General features: G+C 42.2%; 1 long non-coding RNA gene across 1 annotated transcript; it reads right to left on the reverse strand.

Moving 5' to 3' along the window:
- Nucleotides 1–2,320: 2,320 nt before the first annotated feature.
- Nucleotides 2,321–7,392, reverse strand: LOC121254766. The gene is made up of 3 exons (XR_005938712.1): nucleotides 7,380–7,392; nucleotides 4,629–4,633; nucleotides 2,321–3,214 (listed from the first exon to the last, which is right to left on the reverse strand). It is a non-coding gene; the product is annotated as an uncharacterized LOC121254766 (long non-coding RNA).
- Between the last annotated feature and the right edge of the window lie 12,633 nt (nucleotides 7,393–20,025).

Genomic DNA, 20,025 nt, shown 5'->3' on the forward strand with positions numbered 1-20,025 from the left:
GAAGGCCCGATCTCTAACAGCCCTAGCAGCGGCCACTTGAGGATGCAAATGAACCAACTCACAATTGGCAAAAGCCAGTTGAGACTCCAACTCATGTATCTTTGTCTTTTGCTCTTTGTCTGTGGAGTCCAAGTGCACCATTGTTTTGGTCGTCTTATCCAAGTGGGTGTCGACATCCTCCCAACTCTTTTTATAGGCGACAAACCGTGACTCCAACCCTACGCAGTTCCCATTTGCCTCGTACAGTTGAAGGTTGAGCTGCCTATGCTCCTCTACGTGTGACGTTTTCACCTCAAACAACTCAAGGGAGAGCTCTTTTGGCTCCTCCTTAGAGGAAGACAATGTCTGGGCAGACTCCCGGAAGCGCTGCTTAGCCTCTGCCTGTGACTTTCGAGATGAGTCTAGCGCCTCACTCAAGTGGGATACTTGGGCTCTGGTAGACACCCGTTCCAATTCCACCAGCTGCAGAGCAAACCTATCGTGAGCTTGGAGAGGCTGGGCATGAAGCAATTTGCCCCGTAGCTCACACGACTCTTCACGGAGAGACTCGAGGTCGGCTTCTAAGGCACGAATGTGCCCATCAGCTTGTTCTAGATAAACACTCAACCTCAGTCTTCTCGGCCAAAAGATGCTCCCTCTCCTTCTTGGAGAAGAAGCCTTGGATTTGCCTATCCCACACCTCGTTTTCCAAGTGGGCACGATCACTCACAATCCAAGCCGCTAGGTCGTCCACCCCCTACACAGTACAAAGCCCAAACAAGGTAGTCATTACAAGCAAGAACAACCAACAATCAAAGAAGAAGATCAGATACAAAGCAAGACGATACCAGGGACAAGAAATCCTTCAAGCGTTGAGACATATTTGCCACGGGCCTAGAGGGAGGAGGAGGACACCTGGTGTCACAACCCTGCCCTGGGAAGGTCGGGATCGCGACGTACGTGCCTGTTCTTTTTCTTTCATTTTCTCTTGTCTCTCTTTACTTCCTTTTTTTTTCTTTTTCTAATAACATGCGATCGGCATGGACATGACACACGTGTACTCTAAATTTTTCATTTAATAAAGGGATCACCTGATAGACATTCTAATTGAACATTTATCCAAAAGACTCTTAGAGTCCATACATTCATAAAACATAGTTGTTCTAGTTAAGAAGAGACTCCATCCCAACATAAAAGCAACACCCATAAACATAACTCATCATCCATAAACATAATTGTTCTCGTTAGGGAAGATCCTAAGCGTCTGCCTCTCTCTCTGTAGTAATGCCTTGCTCTCCAGCCTTTTCATCATTACCTGGACGTTTAAAACATTTAAAACAAAAATGAGTCGAATAGTTACTAAGTAGTATACCATGTAGTGAACATACTAGGCATCTATTCTTTTCTTTTGAAACATGCATACATAAACATTTTAGCTAATTCTTGACAATGCTTTCATGCATAACAATTTAAGAATTAAGTCATACTTTCATGCATAAACATTCTAAGAAATAACTATGCTTTCATGCATAAACATTTTAAGAAATAATCATACTTTCATGTTTCACTTTCTTTGGTCGGTACACACTATTACGCCCTGTGTGTTGGGGTTAGTGGTCTTCCTTTGGACCTGGATTCCACCCGTGGCCACAGGTTGGGAATCCCTTTTCAGTCAGGGGGTAGCATTGGGTGCACTACCAGTACTACTTACCCGGCATTGCAATATGCCCATTCCTTTGGTACCCTTTTCATTCATATGGTCGTTACGTATTTTCATACATTAAAGCATTCAGTCATTCAGTCATTTCTTTCATTCATTTAAGTCCTTTTAGTCATTTTCCTCATTTAACAGTTCATTCATGGAAAATGTAATTTAAAAGCATGAACTTAAACATTATCTTTTCATTTAACTGTGCGTTCATGAAAAAGCATCATTTTAAAAGCATGAGCTTAGACATAATTTTTCATGGCATCCATAAAGCGTCAGTTCATAGGGACAATTTAACATCAGTTCATAGGGACATCTTAAAATGTTCCTTCGCGCCATTTAAAGCATCAGTTCATAGGAACATTTTAAAACACTTTTTTCGCGTCATTTAAAGCATTTGTTCATAGGGACATTTTAAAACTCATTTAAAGCATCGCTTGAAGCATAAGGCATGAGACATTCATTTTCTTTCCTTTGCAATCGAAGCATTTTCATCATCTTTCTTACTTCGATGCACATGCATTTTTATGAAAAAAGATACATTTTCATGCTATACTACATATAGGAATAATCAATAAGTTTATTGAGAGAGCATGTATGGAAACCTCATGACTTAGAACCTAAGTGCATGCATTACTTATACACACAATTATAGTCAATAGAGTGCTTAACAGGGGCTATCAAGAAAGGGCTTGTACATACTATATTCATTTACTCTTTTCTTTAGAAGAGCATTTGCAATAAGAGAGAGACATTCTTTCATAAAGAGAACTTGGTGTAAGAAGCATGGTCATAGCTACTTACCTGGGAGCTTTACTAGTGAGTTCCTTTGAACTTGAAAATAAACTCCAATCCAATGAAATGGAATAAACACATTAATATCCATCTTACTTTAAACTTTACTAATTGACACCCTTACACGCTGACTTAAATTCCAATTTGGAATTAAAGTGTTTTCCTTAACACAATTAGCTACCCACATGGCACTAAGTCAACCCTTAGTATCCTCACTCCAATATTTAAAGAAACCCATGAAAGTATGAAGCTTGCTTGCTGTCCCTCTTTAAAGGCTACTATTCTCTATACAAGGGATAGGTATGTATCATAAGTTAAAATGTATAGGATGGTAGGGATTTATTTAAGTATGATAAGGAACAAGGAGGTACCACCCAAATCTGAAAATTTTATCAAAAGGGCATTTTGACAGCTTATAACATCATGTGGAAAGTGATTCCAACAAAAGACAATGCTTACAAGAGGTTGGTTTTTGTCACTTATTCTTCAATGGTTTTTTATAGTAAGGTTTATCTTTGATTAAACAAAAAGGGGTGAAGTTGAGCAAGGGGTAAAGTGGGCCTGTTTAGGCATCCAAAACAAAACATATTTTCAGAATTTCTTTAGTACATGGACAGCTAGCAAATCTCAGTACATTCATGGTCTTAAACATCTCTCACTTAACCAAAACCCAACCATACAATTATATATTACAAGAGTGGTAGAAAACTTAAGAAAAACCTCATATATTTTCTGAAACACAGCACAAATAAAAAGATACAAACTCTTAGCAACTTAAAATTTCTAAGTAAGCTTACTAGTTTAGATTTAAAACTCTTAGTGGTTTACTTAGGCCATAACTTGAGGAAAGAAATGTTTAAAAATTGTAAACCTTAACTTCGTTAATTTAACACATAAAAGCATAATTAAAAACATGGCTTGGACTCAAGAGATCACAAGAAAGGGGCTACAATTTCCCTTGCAACACACGGCTGGAACACTCCAAAACAGGGCATAACTCACGGCTTCTTCATGTATATATATACACAAAAGATAAAATACTCATTACTTGTGACTAACAAACTTAAACCAGAAAATATGCCATCTCAAATGATAAGAAACACACGGCAAAGCCACCTCAAGACACTCGGTCTGCCCAGAAAATAGGGGTTTCGGTTACTACCCACTAGATCAATCACTAGAGAAGGCAAATGAGAAACTGGTCTAGGAACTACCACACAACACAATACTCAGCTAACCCAGAAATTCGAAACCCCCAATTATAAGGTACAAACTTGCTTAGCAAAACCTAATATCACAAGAAAGTCTCACGAAAGGAAAATTACCTGCTTTAGTCCTCTATCAAGCCACGGAAAGAATGACAGATGAGAAGAGGAAGAGAAGTCCGAAAGATCCAATGGGGGGTTGATTTCCTTGGAGATTTTTAGTGGAGAACTTAGGTTTAAGAAATGAGAGAGACGACTTGAAGAAAAGGGAGAGGACAAGCGAACTAGAGGAACTGAGAGTCTCTCGTGCGAAGGAAGGAGACTTGAGAAGTTTTCTCTCTTGTGTGCCTTGGAACCGACGGGTGTAGGGGAATAAGGAAAAGAATTCACTTGCCTTTCCTTGGACGCTGTCGTGTAGGAGAAGGAAAGGAATTCACTTGGCTTCTTGAGGAAGCTACAGTTTTAAGGAGAAGAAAAGTCAATGGGTTTAAATCAAACTTGTCCCATAAGCTAGGGAATGAATGGTGGAGATCATATGTGGGGAGATCAAAAGAGTTTGGGTCATTTCTTGAGTAATTTAAAAATTAAAAAGTTTGAAAGAAATTTTGTAAGATCATAAAAATCACACCCTTAAATTATTTAATAACCCACGTAAAATAAAATACACCCATCTTAAAATAAATTAATAAAATTATAAAAGTCTTTATCTCAAAAGATTTAACTTAAAAGTATTTTAATATTTAACTTAATAGGACTCGGGTATTACACCTAGGCCCTGCCCCCTCGACCCCACTTGCTTCAGTCATCACTTGAGTTCCCCCTAAAAAGGAACATGCTAAAGGCATAAGAGGGGCAGCTGGAACTTCTAGCTCAGACACAAACGCACCTCGACCTTCAGCTTGGTCCCTTTCCCCATGGTCGCCAGGGCTCCCGCCCCCAACTCTATCTGGACTGGCCCTATCTCTCCCTCCTCTCTCCTCTTCCAAGGATGATCCACCCCCTCCCGAGGAGTTGAGGAGTCCCCATCACCGCCAAAAGAAAAGGGGGAAGGGGAGGGAATAGAGACCCTCTCTGGATCTATGGGTGGGTTCTCCGCCCCTAAGACGGTTGCTGGTAGGGAACTGGGCATGGAATGTTGCCCACCACAGGTTTCAACGTCGTTGTTGCCTTTGACGTCGATCTGGGCGCCCCCAACTTGAGGGGCAATAGCTTCAGGCATGGCCACCCCAGACACGCCCATAGAAAATGTGTTGTAAATATCTGCAGAAATCTCGCCGACACTAGAAATCGAAATCAGGGAGAGAAGGGAAGGGAACTCGAAAGGGGGAGTACCCACTGAACCAGATTCCTTCAAAGGTAAGTCAAATCAAAGGCTATCGCCAGGTCAACAAGGGCTTGCCCTATAAGCCCATTGAGGTTGTCAAGACCTAGTGATGTGGACGGCAACACCATTACAGGAGAGGCTTCGGGCGCCTCACTCCCAACAACAACGTTAGAACCAGAAGCCACGACCCCTTCTAATTCCACTTCCACCTCCGCAGTAGGCTCTATAGTTTCACCCTCGCTGCCTTCACTATGACAAGGGCATTTTTGGGGATGCTCAGCAGACAAAGAAGCACGCCTCTTTGTCAGAGGTGTCATGGCCTTAAGTTTACACCCCTTGGCGTGGGCATGATCAAGCACCACAAGAAACCTATCGATGTTGGCAGCGGTCAGGAATTGCTCAGTCCCTAGACCACCATCATTTTCTTTAGCTCTGTTGAGGACTATATCAATGCGAGAGCATTCTTTATCAGTTAGCTCTAGCAAGAGACTTTTGTCGTTAGGGACTTTACCCTAATTCGTACTAATGGGGAAATCTTGAATGTGCCTTTTGGAGGCGGGAAATTCCCAGCCTCCGCCAGAAATAAAGAAAAATTTTATTTGCCATTGTTTGACATTAGAGTGGTGGGCTCAAATGCCACCAAACGTTGTGAACGAATGCGAAAACTACAAATATTACCGGGTAATCCCTTGACGGAATAAAAAGATAGGAATTCCTTGGCAGTCAATCTGGGTACATCTCCCCCAAGGGCTCCAAGGTCATGCGAAAGACCACGCACGAGCACAATAGAACACGCCGCACAATCGAATGAAGTTAAGCAGGAGCCAACCCTAGAAAGTCCAAGACATTGCGAACTGGGCGAATGAAGGGGAATCGCAAGCCATGCTCTAAGGCACAAACCGGGAGGGCAACAGATCCTGAGTACCCTTCCTTATCAACGCATCCTCCCTCTGGAATAGAGAGCTATACAAAATGGGGGATGCGATAGGTGGACCTCAACTTCGTTTGGTCCCGCTCAGTCAGGGTTGAATTCCAAGTGAATACTTCCAAGAATGGAAGGACTTGGTCGTCGGAAGACTCCACAACGGTGTGGGAAGAGGCCCTCGTTGGAATCTTGGTCGAAGGTTGGATAGGGGTACATGAGGAGCCACGGTTAGCCATGAGAGAGGATGTGAGAAGGAAAATGAGAGAGGGTGTGTGATGCCCCCAGCCCTCGCTTGGGATTGGACAGTGACTAAAGCATTGTGACATGTAACTAAAGGCTACATACCCCACGTACATGACAAATAAGATGCAATGCACCTATAAATCTAGCGGTATGCAATAATTCGAAGAGAGAAAAATCTTTTAACTACATAGGCACGGTGGTAATATAATATTCATGGTATCGAATGTGAGCATCCCAAAAGTTTAAATTTTATTCAAGTACTCCGAAATAGATAATTGTTTCCCAAAGACTCCTAAAACACAGGACCATCAAAAACTGTTTCCACAAAAACCATAAGTCATTTCTTTTTCTACTACTATTTCCATGGTCCCTTTTTTTTTTTCCAAATGTACTTCTTTAATCTAGCTTCTTTCTTTTCTCCAAAAACTGGTCATTGTCCCAATTCTTTAACTTCTTCGTCTCTTCAATGAGCTGCAAGGCGTCGACAATGAGTCGGTCAACAGTCTCTATCATATCCAATAAAGACGGAACTGTCAAGCTCTCATCGGTCTTGGGCACCTCCTCGATGTTCGGGGGTACCGTCCTCTTGCGTTTTGTCATGGTCGTCTAAACTTGTAACAACTTCTACCATTCCGGGTGGGGGAATGGTAATAGAAACTATCACAGTGAGATTTCGAGAAATCTCAACAAATAAACAGTCAACATATAGTAGATATCACAAGCATATAACCACAAATGAGTGTATGGACATAAACTTGACGTAAAAACTTTGACATATTCAACATAGATTTTTCATAAAACATATTTTCATCTTTTAGACATTTTAACACATGTTCATATCATTTGAGCTTGGGTCCTTATTCTTGTCCTAACATATCATACCATTATTATCATTTTATAACATATCATGCCATTCTTATCATTCATAACATATCATATTGTGATAATATCACATTCTTTCATGTTATTTCATATCATATCATATCATAACATATCATGGCATACCATAACATAACATATCATGGCATGTCATATCGTATCATGGCATATCATATCGCATCATAACATGGAGCTCAAATGCCTTATTCATTTCATAATTCACATGGTTGGATACCTTACGGCTCCCCTATGCACCGTGTGTTCCTCGCTAGTTACTGCATCAACCAACGATCCACTTGATTGAGGTGACTACGTCATAACATAAATATATTCTTTTACGGCAGTTTACTTATTTCACATTCACTGTATGGCACTCACTAGCTTTAGGTGCAGCCTTGCTCCGGTATCTTTTCCATAAGGAGCCATTCAAGGCCCATCGACTGTACTTCATTGACCGAGGGGTCTCCACTTAACTTTAAGCACTCCAGAGTGGCCAGGGAGTTCCACTAGGGCATTTCCCCATCCTAGCATTTGGGGTCGTGATAAAATGTACTTTGACCTTTTTCTTTTTGAAAACACAGACTCATATACATGAGACATGAACACATGATGCTACACTTTATCATACTCATGCAACATGTAAAACCAAAACACATATAGCCCAATTAGCAACATGCATCTCACAATATGGTTTGAAAATATTAGAACATGCAATTATATGATGAATACATGTAAACATAGTCGAATCATACTTGCCAAAACACAAAACAGATTTGTATACCCTTGGTATATAGCCTTGGTTGATTCATGCAAGTCCTCCAAACATGGATTTTCATCATCACAACACATATACTCATACATCTACACATTCATATATCAAAACAAGCATGCATAGCACATATACATGTCCAAACCAAAACCCTAGCATGGCATATTTGAAATATAATTCAACAAACCATCATGAAAACATAACATCCCATCCTTTCATCAAAACTGAGCATACATATAACAAGATAACAAAATTCAAGCAATGATAAACAAACAAGAGTTCACGAAATATATACAAGTGTTGTCAAGAGTAAGTTAGAAGTTTACTTACAAAAATCCAATGTATAAAGTAGCAAAATCTGAAAATATATATTAAGACATATTAGAAGATGACTAGAGAAACCCTAGTCTCGAAATAAGGGTGAGTGTGAGTGTCTAAGGTTTTCGAAAATGCTTTCTCATGGAAAAACCCTAGAATCCGAAACCCTCAAGGATAAAAACCCTAGCCTTTCTTCCAAGTGGTGGTCGTGTCCTTCATTCACCCTATACCTCATGTTCATGTGCTTAAAACAAGAAGAATATTTCGGGTTCTTCCTTTCCTTGAAGAAAAACCCTAGTTTCCCAAGTGAACGTGTGTGGTTGTGTGGGAAACCCTAGAACCGAAACTCCTTAGAAGAAAAGTTGAGAGCTTGTGCAAAAGACCTCCATGATTTTCAGCTATGCCCTTATATAGAAGTCTCCATCCCTTCTTGAAATGCCAAAGGTCTTGTGCATGGATGCCACTTGGCTTCTTGACAAAAGAGTCTCTTCCCCTTCCCTATGATGGGATTGCTTTGGAAAACCAAAAGTCCCTTCCTACGAGTGGCGTGTGGCCTCCCAACCGAAACCCTCTCTTCCCTCTTTGCCCTTCTTCATTTGTCTAGGTTTAATGTACTTGGAGGTAAAAAGGTAAAATTCGAAACCCTAAATCATCCTTGAAACTATACATGTGTGCATGGTTGCCATGTGGCAAGTGGAGTGTGTGTCCCTTGTGTTGGCCAAAATCCCTAGCTCTTCCCAAGGTGATCTTTAGCCTTCCCAAGGTGTCCCTTGAGTTTCCCCATGCTTGTTGCCATCGCCTCCCTCTCTCTCTTGCTTTTCCAAAATTCTTCTAGAACATGTCTTTCTCTCTTCCCAAGTAAGATCTTCTTGGAACTCCAAAGGTCTCTCTTCATGCTTGACAAGTGTCAACTATAGAAATGGGGTTTTGCATGTGGGCGTGTAAGCCCTAATCTGATGACCTCATCTTTTGTCTCTTCCACTCACTCCTTCTAGAACCTCATGCACACTGGACAAGTGTCGCACTTACTATTTTCCTAAGTTCCAAATGATGAGTTTCTAGAAGAGAGCCAAAAGTGATCCTCTTATGCCATGTGGCGCCTCCACCAATTCTTAGAAATCAACTTTGGGCTTCCAAACCCTAATTCCATCCTAGTTGGCCGAAATCCACATGGGCCTTTATGGGCTTTTTCCTCTTCTTTCTCTTGTAGGCTCTCTAATTCTAGAACTCTAAGGTCCAAAATAGAACACACCTTAAGGCTTTCTTCTAACACTCAACATTTATCCAATAATTAAAATAGTATCAAGTAAAATATGAATGGGGACTTGGCAAATTTCAGTTGTCAAAGGGTGTGAGAAGGAAAATGAGAGACAATGTGAAAAAACAAGAAGAGATATGACACAAATGGGAGAGAGGAAATGAATCAAGAAAATGAAATAGGAGAAAGGGTAATGATGAGGAGGTTCTTAGGAAGCCAAACGGGTGACAACATTGACAGTTACCATTCTTTTCAATGGGAGAGAATAAAAGTGCGCAAACAGTTAAGTGGCCATATTTTTAGGGTACGACGACAAGTTTGGACCCACACCTTAGTTAAAGTGGATCCTCAATGGGGTAGAAGAAAATGAAGTCTGATGGGCCGCTTACCTAACCTAAACCAGCACGGTAAGGTGCCTCCATAACCCAAGCCAGCGGGGTAAGGTTCCTTCACGCGAATTAAAAGGACATGAAATAAATTAATTCTCTTTGTGCCAGCACATAGGAAATTAGCGTGGTAACTAGAAGGAATATTCCCTTGGTTATAAGCCCACGACTAGTGGAGAGGTTCAACCTATAGGCCCAAGACTAGGGGCGCACTGTTCAAGAGCCCATGTGACCCACGAGCTTAATCGTGTGATATGATAATGTCGATAGATCAGGATGGTTATCTCCTCCATTTATTACGGATAACTAGTGCTTATCTATGTCTCAACACCTCTATAACTAACACCTAAAGGTAACACTAAGCTTGAACTTTGGCTTATATACGCATATTGAGATCATATTTCTCTAACTTAGGCATCAGAGCTCCCATGGACAACTAGTGTCATCCTCTCATCTGTTGTAGGTCATCTGAGTAGTCGGTGGTGTGAAACATGTCATTTATACTAGGGCTTAGATTTTTGAACTTTTTCAAACTTGGATGTTTCTAAATGGATATGGTAGACAACAAGATGCTTTTGATTTTTATGCTAATTATGGTAATATATTAACTTTGTGTAGATTCCTTTGCTCTTATGCATCATGATTCATACTCCTTAATATGCCTATGCTCTTTCATGGAAGGACCTAATATGCCTCCAAAATATCTCTCAATATGCTAGACATCTTCTATTTTTTCCTGTTCTGACAATAGTTATTGATGCCTAGTGTATGAAAACTTTAACCTTATGGAGACAATTTTCCATGTATGACTAGATGAAAATGAGAATCAGTTAGATTTCCCCTGCTCTTGGTAAAAATTCTTTACAATGAATTTTAACCACAACATGCAAAATTTGCATGATTTGAGTACAGTAGGTATTGAAATATAGAAGTCATTATAGCTTTCATGTGGGAAATGTCAACAATTTACTGAGCTTGGCTTTTAGGATGCAAGGTATGTTCTTTGTCCATGAAGAACCTTATCCTTCTCTTGGGCACCTATTTCAAGGCAAAGTCTGTTTGGAATAAAGTGATCGAGAAGATTGAGCATAGGCTAGCAAGTAGGAAGAGGTTGTACTTGTTAAAAGGTGGTTGGACCACCTTAATCAATAATACTCTTCTAGATTTGCCCACTTACTTTCTCTTCTTGTTCCCTTAATGGCCAGCAAAGTGAGTCGCATTGAGAAGCTCCAACGCAAATTCTTATAGAGTGAACGAGGTGAAAGAGTTTAGATTTCACCAAAGTTCTAACCAATTGGGATAAGGTATGCTAACCAATATGCAATGGTGGGCTGAGGATTCATAAGCTAAGGGTGTTCATCAATCACTCTTCTAGTTGTGAAATGGTTAGCTTGGATTATCATGGGTTATGCCTGAGAAGGTGGTTCATCATCTTGCTAGTTGGGGAAGTCTTTATGGTGTCTCGTAAATTACAGCAATATAAAAGATGGTCTCCATATGCCTCCCGTGATACATTTGGAGGAAAATAAACAACCAAAATTTGAAGGAAAAGAATGTTCGCTAGAGGAACTTAAAAGTCTCTTTTCAATACATTATTTCTTTAGGCTATAGAATTTTACGAGTTCAGTTTTCATAATTTCCTTGTATCTAATTTTTCTCTCTAACTAGGGTTGTTTTCATATACTTGGACTTCATATATTCTTCTAGTGATATTAATAAAAGATTTTACCTATAAAAAAAATTCCCTCCAAGGTTACATTTACATGTTACCTTCTACATTTTTTCAATTTGCTCCTTAAACTACCAAAACTTGCAATTGGCATTCTAAACTATCAAAGTTTGGCAATTTGCACATTTTGCTAAGAGTTGACCATCAATGTGACAAAATAAAATATGTGGTACCATCTTAACAGTCAAATTTAAATCAACGGAATTTCTGAAATTTAGTAGTTTCGGATATCAATGGTTAATTTTGGGATTTAGGTTGTATGTCTCAAAAAGCAAAGGTATTTTAGGGGTCCAAAGTGTAATTTACTTGAAAAGAAAGTTAATTAAGTGCTTACACAAGCTGAAAAACAAAACCCAGAAAATTATTTTTATAGTTTTGGTCTCCTCAAGCCACAATCTCATGTCCCTGGCGTGAACCAAGGTTGCTAACGCTTTCAGTTAGTGTTATATCTTCCACCTTACAAATGTACATTGAATCTTCCAAAACATGGGGTTGTCTCACCATTTCATGCTAGATGGGTATACTTAGATCTTCCATATATATGGAATTTCAGCTCACATGAGTAATAGATGTTTTGATGCTGAAGAGTGGTTAAGACTTCATTATCTTGATCGTTAAGATGGTACCACATGTGTTATGGACGTGCTTCACAGCTTCGCACTCCCAATCTCTAGCAACCTAAGAGTAAGAGGGCTTGGGAGGTTGAAAGGGGCCCCTTCGATGCCTAAGTCAGTAACAATATCAATCTTCTTAGAGCTAATTATTTCAGAGTCTTCATTAGCATACCAGGGTTCTTTAAATATAGGACATGCCTTTTTCGGACCACCCGGACTAACTGCCTTCCCTGCTATTTGAAATTCGAACCCCGGAGCCTTCAGGTTTGAATGAGTGAATATCCTAATTACTCCAGGATAAATAGGTGGGCGTTCTTATCTTTAATAAACTAGCCTAAGCTTTAATGGGCCAGAGGAGTTTGAGTCTTAAGTGGCATGATCTGTTGGGCCCCATGACCCAGGCTCCACCCCGCGGGCCCTTATGGTGGTATTAGAGCCCTTCCAGTTATCCTGTGAAGTCTCATTACATATAGTGTGATGGAACTTTCATACTAGATGGCGTTGAACCCTTTTAGTGGAATTAAGGGACGCATCTCTAATTACCCTGCGAAGCCTCATTATGTGTCAGGCGAAGGGGCTTTTTAGACCACCAGGTGTTGGGCCTTGAGAATTGGGCCAAAGTCCCCCCACGATTACCCTGTGAGTCCTTGTCATGCGTGATGCTGTGAGATTTGCTCTTGGGGCAACATTTGAGGTTCTACTTCATTATTCCCCCAGGATGTTTGTGAAAGTCGATATGCATTCCCCTTTGTGAACAGCCGCCAATATTTATTGTTCTCTACCACTTGTTTTTTATTTCTTTTACTTCGTACCTTCTTGCACAAGCTTCATGTCCCCTTCCTTTTCCTGCATCTAAAAACCTTTCGAGTCTTCAAGCCTTCTCCTCCTTCTTCCTACATTGTCTCCTCTATTTTCAGCGTGTCCATGGCTACTAGAAAAGACTAAGGCTCAAGCTCTTCTTGTGGCGGCGGTTCTTTGCGACCTCGTGAGCCTTCTGTCTATCGCGAAGCTGCAGCGGCGAACCCTAATGTCGAAGGAGATGCTTCCCGCTCCATCTTCGAGGGCCACCGCTGGGTTTCCACCCTTTCTTGTGGAGAACAAGATGTTGTGAGGGACCACTTCAATATCCCCGATTTAGTGGGGCTGTCGTTGCCTGGCCAACAACATGGAGTCATGGACATCAAAGGTATGGCAGTCTTTGTTGTCCTCTATTTGGCTATGTTTTCAATAGGGCACCGCCTGCCCTTCATTCGGCCCATTCGTGACGTCTTAGGCCTTGCGTCAGCCCAATTGTTGCCTAATGCTTGGCGTATTTTGATGGCTTACTGCGTTCTAGGGCGGTGGGTCTTGGAGCCCACTGGTGATGATTATCCTGATCTTACTGCTCAAGAGGTTCTCTCTCTTCATGGGTTTAGGCATTTAGATGGGAACCTTTGTAGCTTTAGGTCCCGCAGCAAACTAGTGCAATTAGAGCGTAAGTATTCCCATGCCAAGGATTGGTAGAAGACGTTTTTCTTTGTTTCGGGTAGGGGATGGGAATTTCCAGCAGATGAAGCCTTACAATAGGAATTCCCCATTCGGGCGTCTTGGTCACCCGTTCTTGACGAGTGTGACCTTGACCTTGAGTGTGACCTTGTTTAATCTCGGGCGATGGCTAACATTAGGTCCATTTGGTCTGACCCTCTTGACGCCCACTAACATTGACAAATTCTTAATGGTACCTAGTTGGGCCCATGTGCTTGGTCGCGAATTTCTGGGTGCCCCCTCGCTGGCGGGGAACCTAAAAAGGGGGGTCACCTCTAGAGGTAGGAGGTAAAAAGAAGAAAGCTCGCCCTGTGGCCAAGTCGTCGGACGCGTCTAACTCTTCCTGGGGTGTCCCTTTTCCCCCTTCTGGCCAGCAAAAGGGAGGGTCAAGGAGCCCTTCAGTACCCCGGTCTAGTTCATTATACGACATCATGGATCAGGTAGACACTGAACTAGACTTCATGTTGGAGGCCAAGAGGCCCTGAGGTCAGAGGCTCCCTCGGGAAAAGCGGTTGAGACTTCTGGGTAAGCAGTCAATCCCAAAGGGGCCCCTCCTCTGGAAGGGGATGATCTTGTCTCTATTCTGAACCTGGACTTCCTTAATGCCCTTCCCGTGAACTGTCTTCCATCCTTACAACACGAGTTTGGCACCTTGTTTCATCTTGAAGATGTCGGTGAGCTTTCTCTTGCTGCCTCGACAGCTTCGGGCGAGGACACTCCTGAGTTGCCCTTTCTCTTTCCAAACTTATCTTTCCCCAGTGGGAGCAGGGTGTCAGTCCCTTCCCAGCCCTTCAGCACTTCCTCGAGGGGGGGTGGGGATCCTACTCCAACCTTTCCTGCCGGTGATCGTCAAACTAGCCCGCCCCACAGGTCTCCAGTCTGGGAGGATGTTGCCGTTCCCAAAGTCAAATAGCCAGGATGTCTATTAAGGCGACTATTGATCCTTTGCCTCTTACTATTTATGAGCCTTTTACCCTAGAAGATGCTGTTGGGGTCTCTTTTCAGATTCCAAGTGCTCACCATGGTGCTTCCTCTTTTCGGCTTGTGACTCTTCTCAGGTCTTCAGATTAAGCCATGATGAGGCTTTCTGCCCTACCGTCCTCAAGTTAGTAACCCTTTTGCCTGTGAGTTTCGCTTTTCTTTTATTTTACCTTTTCATTAGGTTTTTATCTCCTTGTTCTGATTGGGCTTTTGCAGGGAGTTGACAAGTTAGTTGTTGTGCTGGTGGAAGACTATGTGGAGCTTGAGGAGGAAAACGACTCCATGCGCTCATTCATTGGCAAAGCCCATGGGGCTGTTGTTTCTGTCCGAGCGGAAAAAGAAAAATTGGCTGGTGAACTTTCCTGAGTTGAAGCATCTTTTTAGGATTAGATTGTCTCTCTCCAATCTGAGTTTATGAGCACTTTGAAGGAAACTGCACTGCACAAGGCTACTGTCGCTAATAGGGAGACTAAGTGGCTGCCCGCTTTAGCGAAGTGGAAAAAGAGGTGGAGGAATTGCAGGCGGCGAAAGCTGACTACATTACCTGCTTGATTGCCTTCAAGGAAGAATGAAGAGAAGCCAACACCCGGCTGAGCATAGCTCAGGGTGAGAAAGTTAAGGCAGAGTAGGATTTGGTTGCTACTAAGATTTTTCTTAAGGAGCAGGATCGCCACTTCTTGACGTTGAGTAAGAGTTGTGAGACTTGCAAGAAAAATTTGACTACTTTCGAATCAAAAGTATCCAAGCTGAATCAGGAGCTGGGCCATTCGCAAGAGCAGATTAATCGCCTTATTCCTCAAATTAACTCTGTTCATGCAATCTGAGACGTGGCCTTGGCTTCAAGCTCAAGATTAAGCAGCTGCAGGAGCTTCTACTTGCACATCCCGAGACAGATCTCTATAACTTGAAGTAAAGAGAGATAAAGGCCAATCCGACCACCTACCACTACTTTGACTCTATTGGACGAGACGTTATGTCGGACGCCTTCCCTCCTCCTTGTCTTCCTTGATGTTTTATTTTGGCATTTCTTTGTTTTGTTGAATTTCGAGCACTACCCCTTAGTAATTGTATATTTTGAACTATGGTTTATATTAAGTAAGATGAATGTTTGTTTTTTTGAATTTCGGGCACTGCCCCTTAGTAATTGTATATTTTGAACTATGGTTTATGAATTTTTGCCTTTGTTTTGTTCCTAAGAATGATCATTATTGTTTATGGAGTGTGAATGTAATTGGTTTGGTCTTAGTTATGTGGAGTCAAGTTAAACAAGAACAAAGAAACCAAAAGTAAGGACGAAATTGACTTATCTGAAATTCAATCGTGTGGTCTGGCGAGTGGCGGGAGAGTTCCTCGACCGTGTAACCTTGGCAAGAAGGTGTAGAGGGAGAGTTGCTCGACCGTGTAACCTTGGTGAGTGGAGTGTAGTGGGAGAGTTGCTCGACCGCTTAACTCTGGCAAGTGGCGTAATGAGAGAGTTGCTCGACTATGTAGCCTTGGCAAGAAGGCATAGTGGGAGAGTCGCTCAACTGTGTAACCTTGGCAAATGGAGTTTAGCGGGAGAGTTGCTCGACCGCTTAACTCTAGCGAGTGGCATAATGAGAGAGTTGCTTGACCGTGTAACCTTGGCGAGAAGATGTAGCGGGAGAGTTGCTCGACCGCTTAACTCTGGCAAGTGGCATTCCAAGGGCCCTAAAGTGTCAAGATTAATAAAGAAAGAATATGATATGAATAATTGAGCTTACCAAAACTCCCTCAGTAAGAATAATGTTTCATAAAAAATGTCTTAGGCATAAAAATATCTTAAACATAAAATCTCCTCAAATGCTCAGAGTTCCATGGGTGGGGCAATTCACACCCTGGTGTGTCCTTTAGGCGATAGGCTCCCTGGCGACTACTACCTATGACTACGTATGGCCCCTCCCATCTTGGGCTCGACCACTTAACTCTGGCGAGTGGCATTCCAAGGGCCCTAAAGTGTCAAGATTAATAAAGAAAGAATATGATATGAATAATTGAGCTTACCAAAAATCCCTCAGTAAGAATAATGTTTCATAAAAAATGTCTTAGGCATAAAAATATCTTAAACATAAAATCTCCTCAAATGCTCAGAGTTCCATGGGTGGGGCAATTCACACCCTGGTGTGTCCTTTAGGCGATAGGCTCCCTGGCGACTACTACCTATGACTACCTATGGCCCCTCCCATCTTAGGCCCAGCTTCCCTTCTTCTGCGGTGGTCACCTCGGTCTCCTTTAACAGTAGGTCGCGAACCTTGAAGGACCTCGGTCTTACTCTTTTGTTGAAATACTACTCTGTCTTCCTTTTGTAGGCGGCCACCCTCATTTTGGCACTCCCTCTTCTTTCTTCTAATAGGTCTAGATGCTCTTCCAGCTTCCTTCCATTTTCATTGACATCGAAGTTGAGCTTCTTATGGCTTGGTATCCCTACTTCTACAGGTATCATGGCTTTGGCTCCGCATGCTAGGACGAAAGGAGTCTATCTTGTTGACGTCTTGGGTGTTGTCCTCTATGCCATATGATTTTGGGGAGTTCATCTACCCACGCCCTTTCTTTTCACCTACCTTCTTCTTCAATATCCCCACTATGGTCTTGTTGGTCGCTTCGACTGTCCGAATCAAATTGCTCCACCTAGGATAATGCTCCGAATCAAATTGCTTGCCGTTGTCGAAGATGATGCTTTGCAGTTTCCCAAATCTGCACACGATTGCCTTCCATATAAACCTTGTCACACTTTGAGCAGTCACCATTGCCATGGCCTCAGCTTCTGCCCATTGGTGTAATAGTCGACGGCGATGATGATGAATTTGGTACCTCCTTTGCTCAGAGGCATAGGGCCGACCAAATTTATCCCCCATTGAGCAAATGGCCATGGGGCCGTTATCGACTTTAGTTCATCAGGGGGCATGCTCCGGATTGGTGCATGTAGCTGGCGCTGGTCACACTTTTTTATGAACTCCTTTGAGTCCTGCAAAGCGGTGGGCCAATAGTAGCCTGCTCTCATGACTTTTGCCACCAATGACCTTCCTCCTAAATGATTTCCACAAACACCTTCGTGTATCTCCCTCATCACATACTCAGCCTCCTTTTTTGATATGCATCTTAGTAATGGGCTCGAAAAACCCTGTTTGTACATTGTTCCGTCTATCAAGATGAATCAAGCTGCCCTATTTCTGACTTTCCTTGCCTCTTCCCCAGAAGCAGGTAGCTCCCCATCTTTTAAGTACTTAATGATGTTATCTGCCCATCTTGGCAAGTTTCCTTCGATTTGAAAAACTTCCTCCCCTATGGCCGCTGTGTCTACTGTCCTGAGGGTTGCTTACCATGACAGCATTTGTTCCTACCCTATCGATGCCATTCTTGCTAACCAATCCGCCTTCTAGTTGTCCCCTCTAGAATTTGTTCGATTTGAAAATACTGGAACTGACAGGATTTCTCTTGGACATGAAGGAGGTACCTTATTAACTTCGGTCCCTTCGCCGAATATTCTCCCGTGATTTGGCCAACCACTACCTGGGAGTCAACTTTTGTTACTACCGTCGTTCCACCTAACATTTCAGCTACAACCAATCCACGAGCACTGCCTCATACTCTGCTTCATTCTTCCTCATCTTGAAGTTTAGTCGGACCACATGAAATGACTATGCGCCTTTATTTGTTATCATGTAGACGCCCAAGCCCCCTCCTACTTGACAGGATGAACCATCGACCTACACTAGCCACGGTTCCTTCTCGGGTGCCTTTGGTGTCTCCTCGGGGAAGTTCATCAGTTCTACGACAAAATGGGCCAAGACTTGTCCCTTAACTACGGTTCTAGGGACATAGTTGATGTCATACTCGCTCAACTCAACGGACCCTTTCACCAGTCACCCCAAAGTGTCAGGCCTTTGAAGCACCTTTTGCAAGGGTGTGGAGGTGATAACCCTTATGGGGTGGGCTTGCAAATAGGGGCGTAATTGTCATGCTGACATCACGAGTGCGAAAGCGATCAACTCTATCTTTGGGTATCTCTTCTCGACCTCTCTTAAGGCTTTTGTGGCGTCCCCAGCCCCCCACTTGGGATTGGACAGTGACTGAAATGCTAGAACATGTAACACATGGCTCCATACCCCTCGTACATGATAGATAATGTGCAATGCTCCTAGGTATACTAGCAGTATGCAATAAGTAATGCAATGGAATATTTAAGGTTCGTGTAAAACTAGGCAATGCCTAAAGCATTTGCTTTAGCACATGGTACTGTAAAACTATGCATAACCCAAACATTGCCATCGTCAAAAGATTTCATTTCAAAAGTACCCAAATAAAGGTTGTGTTCATTTTTCCCAAAACATTGGACCAACAAAATATTTGTTTCCACAAAAGTAAACCTCAAGTCATGTCTTTTCACCAAAAATGGCTCCATCAGGAGTCAAACACCAAAAGACCCCATGTGATTTTTGAAGCTCGGGTGCCAGAAGTCATAAGTTCTTTGCTATTTCATTTGCTTCAGCCGTAGATTCAGAGGCTCGCTTAAGGAAAGTTGACAATTGATCCATGTTTCACCAAAATCTTAAGTTTTTTGTTGGGTTGGTAACCGTAGCATCAATCTCAGTCTCGCTAATGCTAGCTAAAATCTCCCTAAGAAGTGGGGCCGTGTACTTTAAAACATCTGCAGTAAATTCATGACGAGCTTTCACGGTATACTCATCCTCTATCATGGAGCCATCTAGGTTCATGACTCTCTTGAGGCTGGGATACCTTTCACAACTTCTACAATTCCGGGTGGGGAATGGTAGTGAAAACTACCACAATGAGATTTTGAGAAATCTTAGCAAGTGGGCACACAACATACAATGATTAACATAAGTATAGAAGTGGGAACCCGTGGAATGCATGCATGAACGTGTACTTGACATATGACGTGACCAAAACTTGACTTATGCACTTGATCTTTTTCAAAAGACATGTGACAGATTCTTTGACTTTTCAGAAAAACATTGTTTTGTCATCATTTCATATCTTGTTAATCACGTGATCCGGGACATATCATATCACATCACATGATCCGTATCATGTAAGCTCATTGCCTTGTTCTCATAACACATATGGACACGTCACGACTCCCCTATGCATCTCGTGTTCTTGTTAGTTACTGCACCAACAACGGTTCGCTCACCATGGTGACTACGTCTTATTCATATTCATATCATGATAACACGGCAGTACTTCGTCGAGTTATTTGCCTTAGTCATGGCACCCACTAGCGTTAGATGCTACCTCGCTCTGGCATCATTTTCAAAAAGATTCATTCAAGGCGCTAACGGTTCTTTGTCGACCCAGGGGTTACCACTCTATTCTTAAGCACTCCAAAGTGAACAGAGGAGTTTGACC

This window comes from Juglans microcarpa x Juglans regia, chromosome 1D (genome assembly GCF_004785595.1).
Source record: "Juglans microcarpa x Juglans regia isolate MS1-56 chromosome 1D, Jm3101_v1.0, whole genome shotgun sequence".
Lineage (NCBI taxonomy): Eukaryota > Viridiplantae > Streptophyta > Magnoliopsida > Fagales > Juglandaceae > Juglans > Juglans microcarpa x Juglans regia.